This window comes from Acomys russatus, chromosome 9 (assembly GCF_903995435.1).
Source record: "Acomys russatus chromosome 9, mAcoRus1.1, whole genome shotgun sequence".
In the NCBI taxonomy this organism is placed as follows: Eukaryota; Metazoa; Chordata; class Mammalia; order Rodentia; family Muridae; genus Acomys; species Acomys russatus.
In genome coordinates, this window is record NC_067145.1 from 56193903 (window position 1) to 56202257 (window position 8355).

An 8355-nucleotide genomic window follows, 5' to 3' on the forward strand; every position below is an offset into this window, starting at 1 on the left:
ACAATTAATGAATAAAGAAGCATGCTTAGTTAGATACATTAGATACTCAAACCAGCATCACGTGCAGAAGAGCTTGGTGTATTAATTTCTAATCAAAGCAGAATCAATATCCTTGTTTTGAGAGTAGCAGCAGCAGCAGAGCTAGTATCAGTCCTTTGCCAGAAGCCTGAATCTCAGACAAACCTGGATAGTTGATTGGTATGCTGTATATTAATGGAAAAGGAAAATGCATATTTATTCCAGGCAATGCTTTTACCATTGACAGCAAGTTTCTTTCTATTTTAATCAGTAAAGTGTCAAGTATGAAGCTCACTTCTGCTCTTGTTCTCCATAAAATGAATCACAGAACAAAACTGGCAAGAGAGCTGACTCTGCTCTGAGCATGGACATCGACCATGGATGGAAAGCAGCAGCCAGTCTGGCTGACCAGTCTGCAGATTCTCCGCAACTCTCTCTGCAAAGGTCTAAAGATAAAGCAAGCTAGATACCTCATCTCCCTTCCAAATCCAGAGATTAGTTCTCTTGCCAGGGCCAGTCTTGGGGGAAAAAAAATGACCAAATAAGCATAAATGTTCCACTTACCTTGTGGACAGTGATGACAATTTCAGTTCAGTTTCAAAACACTGAAGGCTGTCACCTCCATGTATTTAACAGTAATGAGAACATTTGAATAACCAAAGTATGGAATGCAAACATGGGGTGGTTCCCAAAGGAGAATTAGTATTGCAACCAGAATCCCAGTTAATTTCATTCAAACTTTTTCCCCTAATGCCTACTCTAAACTGATTGGTTATATAAGAAATAATAAAGTCTTTTATAATTAAACATTTAATTTAAAGTAGTAAAGTGGCACAGGAATGATTGGTTCACTCATATTTTGTTTTTTTTATTATTTTTAAATAAAAAGATAATTCAGTGGAGTGATTAACATTCTAAGACAACAAGTGATCATGTTACTGAAAGGTCCTGACTTACTGCTAAGTCTCAGAGGTAAAAACACTTTGAGCTACAGTGAAACTTCATCCTCTTGTACTTAGCCTTGGCTCCTCCTAAGGTAGAGTTTGTCTGGTGCCCTGCTGTTTGGAAATGACCCAAAGGTAGAAGTGAAAGATGAAGTTTCAGCAGGAGGGCCCAGCATCTCAGAGGATTTGCCCTGTGATGCAGGGAAGCCTGCCTGAGGCTTACACTTTCCAAAGGAGGCTTCCCTATTAGTCTTGAATAATTATGACTGTTTGAGTCCTGTGCCCTTAGATGCAGGTGGGGGTTTGCACAGTAAATACACTGTGTTGACTCTGGATAGCTAACCTGGAAAATTTTAGGAGCAGGCAAAAATCATGTGGGTACTTGAAAGACATAACTCAGACATGCAAAATATATTTTCTCTGACATTCCTTGCTCTCCCATTCTCATACTTTATTTATTTCTTTCTTAGAAGAAATCAGGAGCTGCTTGCACTAAAATTGAACCTCAAATGTTTATTCCTCAAATATATTTCCTTATTTATCCTTAGCAGAAAGACTATACAAGAGAAATGTTAGGGAATGTTTTCTCTTCGAAATGACTTGAATCTGAATTTAACCATGTATGTACCATATATGCATGGCAAGAAAGCAGGAAGAGGGAAGGGAAACAGCTAGATGGAGGAAAGAGGAGAGTGGTGTGGGCAGGGGGATCAGAGGGTACATAAAATAAGAGAGTGTATGTGTATATATGTGTGTGTGCATGTATGACTACACATGAAAATGTTATAATGAGATCTACTTCCTTACACACTAGCTTTAAGTATTAATAGTAATGACAAAACTGTTTTCAAAATAATACGTAATTGATAAAATCCCAATTAGTGGTTGTCCTTGCTTTTCAAAGCTGGTGATACCTTTCTGCAGCAAATGATCTTGTAGAGACTCCATCATGCCTGAGAGCCAAAAATCAGATGGGTGAGACCAGTAAGCCATGGGGAACTACTGCATTTGTGATGAGAATTTAGACTTGTGATTGTGAACTATATTTAGAATATGCCTCCACTGGAGATGCTAGTCTCTGGTTGTATGAAGTATCAGTGGACTGGGAAGAGAAAATGTCATTTTACACAGTATAAGATACCGAGCTACCCCTCCATTGATATTTAATCAGCTATATGCCAGCCTGTAGTAGGCTGTCAACACCTCCCAGGGGTTGCAAAACTCAAAAGAATCTAGTTTCTCTCTCAGGATTTCTGAGGAAGGGAAGACAAGCTATTTCTTATACTGAAGCATTGAATCAAGCCACCACCTTTGATTAATTTGCCATGTTTGTGGTCTTTGTTTAGCGTGGGTTTACCTAATCCTTGGTATCTTTATCAAAGTCTGGAGAGTTCCACCAGCAGATAAGATCTGCAACTCTGGCTTTCTGGCTTTCTTTTCTTTTCTCACTCATCCTCTTTTTTCCCTACTATTATTTAAGCCTCACCCTAGTTTGGCCAAGGATTAACATCATTGCTTTCCTTTGAAGCAGGCCTAGTTGGTGATATGTGTGAATCATCCTGTTAATTATTTAAAAATCTTCCCCATGATAAGAGGTCCGCCTTTCTTGCAGTAAATAGTGACTCAATATTCCACAGAGGAACCATTTCCCACAGAGTAAAACAATAAAATTGTAATTTATAGTAGCCATACATTTGCATATATTTCCTTTGTTAATCCACATTCATTTTGAAAGGCACAAAACTCAAGATTGTCTCTTATTTGTAGGTTTATTGTTTTTCTTTTTATCTGTGTATATACATAGTTTGCATTCATGTATACATGCACATACACCCATGCTACAGAATGTGTGAGAAGACATGAGGATGACCTTGGGTGTCAGTCCTTACCGTCCTCTTTTTTTTTTTTTTTTTTTTTTTTTACACGGTGTCTCTATGCTGTTCACCACTGTCTTGTGCCACACTCACTGACTTGAGAGTTTCTAGGGGTTGTCCTGTCTCTGATTCCCATCTCACCATGGAAATTCTGTGATTACAAACGTATGCCACGATTCCTGGTTCCTTTGACTTCTAGGGATTCAAATTCAAGTCTTTCTAGTTGTGCAGCAATCCTGTTATCCACCGTGCCATATCTTTCGTTCTCCATCTACTCCACTGATAAAAACCACTCTAAAGTTCAATGGGTATAGCTTGCAACGTGCTGTTCCTGATTTGAAGGTTTAACAAAATGGTTTCACTATGGTAACATTTTCTCTGTTGTTTGCAATATAAACCCTGCTTTTGGAGCATGCTTATATAAAATCATTAAAACAACATCGTGTGGATATCTAACCTTCTAAATGTGCAGAATAAAAACACTGTAACTGAGCTCAAAATAACTAGTGCTTTTTATGTTTATTTTGGGTGGTGAGTACACATGAGAACTCTGTGGAGTATCAAAAACAGACCATGGCTTGGAGTTCTCCCATGTTTAGTGTGTGATTTAAATAAGACAATAGATGAAAAATAAGTCTAACATAATCTAGAATATTTGCTTATTAAAACTTTTAACTAGGTTTCAACTTGTATGCTCAGAGGATCCAGATACTCTGAATATATAATTGAGATTATTACTAGTAAACCCCAAAATCCTGTGATATGGGACAAATTAAAAGCAGTCTACATAGTTCAACATTTGTCATATTATTTCTGTTGACAGTAACATGCTGCCAGCTTACTTGGAATGCAGAAGGGATTTTCAAATGTAGGTGCCTGAAAATAAAGATGAGAGAAGCAAGGAATATGGACAGAAGTTGTTGAGCTAAGGAAGAGGAGAACGAGAATGTCTAACTGTGTTTATGTTAAGCATCTAAAAAGTGAAATATTACAGCAGTGTTGATTCAAAAGCAAATCATCAGGGAGACATGTTGGATTCAAATTCATTTTAGGGTTCACACAAACCTTCTGTGACCTCATACAAGTGGCTTAATATTACTAAGAAACAATTCCTAGGGTTTGAAATAGAAATACAACTATGCCTAGACACCAAGGTAGCTATGAGAATTAAATGAGATAATATGTCTCATACCTTTAAATAGAAACTGGCTGCTTGTAAGTTCCAAAGATGAACTAGTAAAACAAATATCTCGGGTAATTTATAGCAACACTTACATCAAGGCACAGTTTCTCTAGTGTTAGAGAAATAACTATGTCTTAGTGTCAATGTAAAAAAACTGTATGAGGTCAACCACTGTACTATGTATACTATGTACACCTTCCTGCTTGATATGTTATAAACAAGTCTAAAAATTCCAAAATCTACTATAATTTGCTATTTATTAATTTTATTACCAAAATATACATCATTTGCATTTAAACTTTTAGCTCTTTCAGGACAGAGAATTGTGCTCAAATCCATCCTTTCTTTTTGCTACCTCTGTGAAGCTGGAAGACTGAACAACACACCTAGTGTTCTGGGGACTTTCTGTCTATGTTGATATAATAGTGTCTACCTTTCAAGTCTTTTAATGAAGATGCAGTATGCTGATATGTGAAAAATGCTTAGAACGGGCATAAGCTAGTTTAGTTACTAAACATCCTTAGTGGTAAGTGCTCAGCATTAGGAGTATTTTTGTTGTTTGCTCCATGTGAATCCTGCATTAAGCCTATGAAAGGTATGTAGGGAATCCTAATAATTGACATATCCTTACATAGATTAATTAAGAAAATATAATGCATGAGAAAACATAATGAAAGGAGACACATAACTGATTACACACAAAATGGTATTAAGAGACTTATGAGACTACCGCCAAGAAACTACATACACTTGAAGGCATTGGTGACTTCTTAGAAGTGTATTAGCTAGGATGGATTGACGACTAAACAAAAATCTGAAGAGACCTGTAAGAAATGCTCGTGATTAAATGTTGCACAGAATATTTAAAGAAGAAATAACTTGAGGGTGCTTCTGACTGGGAATCCTTCAGCTCTGGGGCATTTCATCTCAAATTCCCTTCATAAATTTACCTTGGCTTTGCTAAAATAATGATGAGAATAACTAATATATGAATACAAATCTTTCTTAAAGGACTCCAAGAGTTTGAAACAGTAATGATTACTACAACTTACTGAGATCAACAGCATCCAATAACAAAAGCATGTGAAAATACCAGAACAAAGGAATAGAATAGCCCAAAGCTCTCGATGAATATTCATGCAGAATTCATGATAAGCACAATCAAACAAAATTTAACAGTGTACAAAAAATAAAAACAAAAATATCAAAAAACATATTCCAAAGCCTAGTGGAATTTATTGTTGGAATAGAAAGAGAGTTTAATCTAAAAATTCATTGTAATAGATCTCATTGGTCGAACCATTGGGAAAAAAAAAAAACACAGACACCATCACAACTAATGAACTATGAAACTCAAACAGTAGCAATAAAATTAAAATATCTCTAATATGTATCATAGATACATGAATATATGGATATATATCCCACATATACATCATTCTCAACAGCAGAGGATTAAAATTATGAAGAGATAGATGTCTATTACAATCACTTTGTTAAACACAATGCTAGAATTTCTTGTAAGAGAAATAAATCAAAGAAAAGGAACTGAACTACTACCAAATAGGAAAGAAAAACAAAGAAAACAACCCCACATGACCACTGTTTGTAGAACTATGTTTTTTCTAATATGAAACCCTAAAGGCTTATTTTTTTCTGTTTAAAGGTTATTAGAATATAAAAATTCAGTGCTTGCAGTCTCCAAAACCAAATCACAAAATTAGGTGTAATTTTATGCACCAATAATTAAAAATCTACACAGGAAAACTTTAAAATAATCCAACCAAGAGTTACTTTAACTATAAGTGATCAATAAACTAAAATGCTCCCCTGCAACCAAAATGTTAAAAGAAATTACAAGAACTCAAATAAACAGAGAGATATGAATTAAGATATCTAATGTTCATAAAATACGTTGCTGTCTAAAAAGTTTTCACACATCTCCTATCAAAATTTCAAAGATAAGATTTTTATTTTTAGAAGTAGACATAAGTGATGCAGAAATCTATGTGTAATTTCAAGGAACCTGTACCAAAACAATCCATCGGAAGTTGAAGCTATAATAACTCTCGTATGTCATGATTTCAAACCCTATGACAAAGCTAACATGACAAAAACAGCATGTCAGTGTTGTACAGTCCTACCTAGAAACTACTAGAATCCTGCAGAGCTTCAGTTACATGGTGAAATGATCTTCAGCAAAGGAGTCAACGATATGCGGCCAAGGAAAAAGTCTCTTCAACAAGTGATGTTGAGGAAATGAGTGTCAAAGATCAGGTATACAGCCTAACTTCCCAGGCAGCTTCTGAAAGAAAAATTTTAAAACTTCCAAAGACAACTCAGTTTTCAGTAACTAAAAATTGAAACCAGAGGGACCATGAAGATCAATAACCCTTCCTTCATAGAGCAGAACAGCAACAGCAACAAAACTCTTGTGAGATGCAGAGGGAAAGACAGGTGCAGCTATACAGACAGGCAGACAGAACAAAGGAAAGTAGGTTGATTAAATACAGTCAAAAAACCCCCTACAGACTCGTAGGCTGCTATCAGAGCTAGCCCTCCCCCAATTATCTCACTGTTATCAAGCACACTAGTCTGTGTCTCCCAGTTAAAAACTTCATTTATCCCCCACTCATGTGCTTTAAGCCTTATTTGTTCTGTCTTAGAAGCTTGCTCTTTGCTTTGTCTGAAGATTTATGACTTCTTTTGAGCCATGTTGTTGACTTCTTAGGAGGCACAGAACTACTCTGTGTTTTGATCAGAAGGCTTACACAGCATGGGCCATAGAGGTAGATGCATGAACGTATTTGTTTTCATCTCTTTGCATGAAAGTTATCATTCTGTTAATTTAATACCTATATTTCCATTAAAAACATGTTTTGTGGTTTGAACTACAAACACCGCTTTAAAGGCAAACGTATGATAAAATGAAGATTTAGAAAATCGAAGACACCTGGCCTGAGAGGATGTGGTTGCTGTGGCACAGGTGCATCAGTAGGAGGCAGAGAGGACAGATGTCTGTGTCAGTGCTCTGACCTGTGAACATTGGAATGGTTAGTAGCCTCACACTCTCTGAAAAAGGGAGCCAGTCCAGTGCCACATGGGCTCCCAAGGTGTGGAACGAGCCTGAGACTAGAAGAACCTGGCATGAGACAAAGGCCCCAGGCTGTAATGAGTCATAGAAGGATGACTCCAGCATGGAGTCATGCTGGTGGATCCAGGCAAGGAGCAAGGCCAAGATGACCACCACTCTGGTGTTCACAGGCGTGGGATGGGGACAGACAATGCTTGAGATAAACACTGCCTGGTGCCATATTACAAGGGTGAGGCATAGCACTCCTGAAACCAGTTCTGAGATGACCTTAGGCACTCAGAGATTCCAGGCACTACAGAGAGGAGCCAGTAAGTGTGGTGATATGGAAGAGAAACAGAAACAGAAAGAAGATAACGTTTTCAAAAAACTGTGCGGGTATAATTGGATGTCTACATGCAGAAAAATGCACAAAGATTTATATTCATCACCCAGCACTAAGCTCAGGTCCAAGTGGATGAAAGACCTCAACATAAAATCAGATATAATTAATCTATTAGAAGAGAAACTAGGCATCAACCTAGAACTCATTGGCACAGGAGATATTTCCTGAACAGAACACCAACAGCTCAGGCGCTAAGATCAACAATTAATAAATGAGACCTATTGAAACCGAAAAACTCTGTAAGGCAAAGAAATTGTCAATAGAACAAAATGACAGCTCAGAGACTGGGAAGAGATCTTCACCAACCCTTCATCCAATAGAGGTATAATATTCAAAATATATAAAAAAATTAAACACCACCAAACCAAATAATCCAATTTTTAAAATGGGCCACAGAGCTAAACAGAGAATTCTCAACAGAGGAAACTTGAATGACTGAGAAGCATTTAAAGAAATCCTTAGCATCGTTAGTCATCAGGGAAATGCAAATCAAAACGACTCTGAGATTCCATATTACATCTGTCAGAATGGCTAAGATAAAAAAAAAAAAAAAAAAAAAAAAAAAAAAACAGAGTACGTGAGAAAGTCATATCCCACTCTCCGCTCAAGTGTGGAGACTGTTCTCACGTACTCTGGTGCCTCACATTTGACCATGTCCCCTGGAGGGGGAGACCTGGTGGCACTCAGAGGAAGGACAGCAGGTTACCGAGAAGAGACTTGATACCCTATGAGCATATATAGGGGGAGGTAATCCCCCTCAGGAACAGTCATAGGGGAGGGGAATAAGGGAAAAAGGGGAGGGAGGGAAGAATGGGAGGACACAAGGGATGGGATAACCATTGAGATGTAACAAGAATAAA

General features: G+C 37.2%; 1 pseudogene; it reads left to right on the plus strand.

Annotated features, from left to right (window-relative positions):
• Positions 1-6971: 6971 nt before the first annotated feature.
• On the plus strand, positions 6972-7089 carry LOC127194112 (uncharacterized; annotated as a pseudogene).
• Positions 7090-8355: the final 1266 nt, after the last annotated feature.